A 1675-nucleotide genomic window follows, 5' to 3' on the forward strand; every position below is an offset into this window, starting at 1 on the left:
GTCCCCTGCATTGGCAGGCAGATTCCCAACCACTGCGCCACCAGGGAAGCCCCTGAACATCTTTTTATATGCTGACAATCTGTTGTAGTAATTTTTGCTTCTTACAAAAACTGCTGACACATCTAGAAATATTTTCAAAATACAAGGCATGTTTTTCAGGGCTAAGGCAATTGCTCTGATGCTCTTTTCTTGGCTCACTGTGATATGTCACGCTCCATATTCTGCTGTTTTGCTCAAGGGCTCTACATACAAACAGTTTCACTTGGCTTTGGCTTGCCCATTGTTGAGCCTAAGCTCAACTAAACACATGGAGACTTTGAAAACCTTTCAGCATAATGCTGTAGTTAAGATCTGGCTAAAGCAAGTATTTTTTCTAACTCCTTGAGCTGCGTATTGCGTTGAGTAATCATCATCTGGATTGTATCCTCTTCAGTGGCACTTCAGTTTCTTTTGAATTCTTCCCTTGCCCAGTCCTTCAGGTATTTGTGATCACAATCATTTGGAACTTGCCGAATTGCCTGCAAAATCCTTCTGTGGAGGAGGAGAACTTGTTGCTTTCTCATGAACTGCTTTAGTGTTACTTTTGCTATGGGTAAGCGGGAAGTAGCGATGTCCTCCAGACAGCGAGGTTCGCCTAAGCTCATTTTTTTCTTTTTTTTTTTAAATTTATTTTTGGCTGCGTTGGGTCTTCATTGCTGCACACAGCATTTCTCTAGTTGAGGCGAGTGGGGGCTACTCTTTGTTGCGGTGTGCGGGCTTCTCATTGTGGTGGCTTCTCTTGTTGCAGAGCATGGGCTCTAGGCACACGGGCTTCGGTAGTTGCAGCATGTGGGCTCAGTAGTTGTGGCACACGGGCTTAGTTGCTCTGTGACATGTGGGATCTTCCTGGACCAGGGCTCGAACCCGTGTCACCTGCATTGACAGGCGGATTCTTAACCACTGCACCACCAGGGAAGTCCCAAGCTCATTTCTTTTTAATGCTGCATAATATTCCATTGTCTGGATGTACCAAGTTTATTTGTCCATTCATCTACCGAAGGACAACTTGGTTCCTTCCAAGTTTTAGCAATTGTGAAGAAAGCTGCTATAAACATCCATGTTCAGGCTTCTGTGTGGACATAATATTTCAGCCCTTTGGGTAAACACCAAGGAGCATGGTTTCAGGATAATATGGTAAGAGTATATTTAGTTTTGTAAGAGATTGCCAAACTCTTTCCTGAAGTAGCTATACCATTTTCATTCCCCTCAACAATGGATGAGAATTCCTGTTGCTCCACATCCTTGCCAGCGTTTAGTTTTGCCAGTGTTTTGGATTTTGGCCATTCTAATAGGTGTGCAGTATTAAAACAACTCACTGTTTTAATTTGTATTTCCCTGATGATATATGATGTGGAGTATATTTTCATATGTTTATTTGCCATCTGTGTATCTTTTCTGTTGAGGTGTCTTTTGAGGACTTAGGTCCATTTTTTAATCAAGTTGTTTGTTGTCTTATTATTGAGTTTTAAGAATTCTTTGTATATTTTGTATAACAGTCCTTTATCACATGTGTCTTTTGCAAATATTTTCTCCCAATCCATGGCTTATCTTCTCATTCTCTTGACATTATCTTTCACAGAGCATAAGTTTTTAATTTTAATGAAATTCAACTTATTATTTCTTTCAAGGATCACGC

General features: G+C 40.8%; 1 pseudogene; it reads right to left on the reverse strand.

The window, feature by feature from the left end:
• Window positions 1–344: 344 nt before the first annotated feature.
• Window positions 345–644, reverse strand: LOC132363372 (LYR motif-containing protein 2-like; annotated as a pseudogene).
• Between the last annotated feature and the right edge of the window lie 1031 nt (window positions 645–1675).

This window comes from Balaenoptera ricei, chromosome 3 (assembly GCF_028023285.1).
Source record: "Balaenoptera ricei isolate mBalRic1 chromosome 3, mBalRic1.hap2, whole genome shotgun sequence".
In the NCBI taxonomy this organism is placed as follows: Eukaryota; Metazoa; Chordata; class Mammalia; order Artiodactyla; family Balaenopteridae; genus Balaenoptera; species Balaenoptera ricei.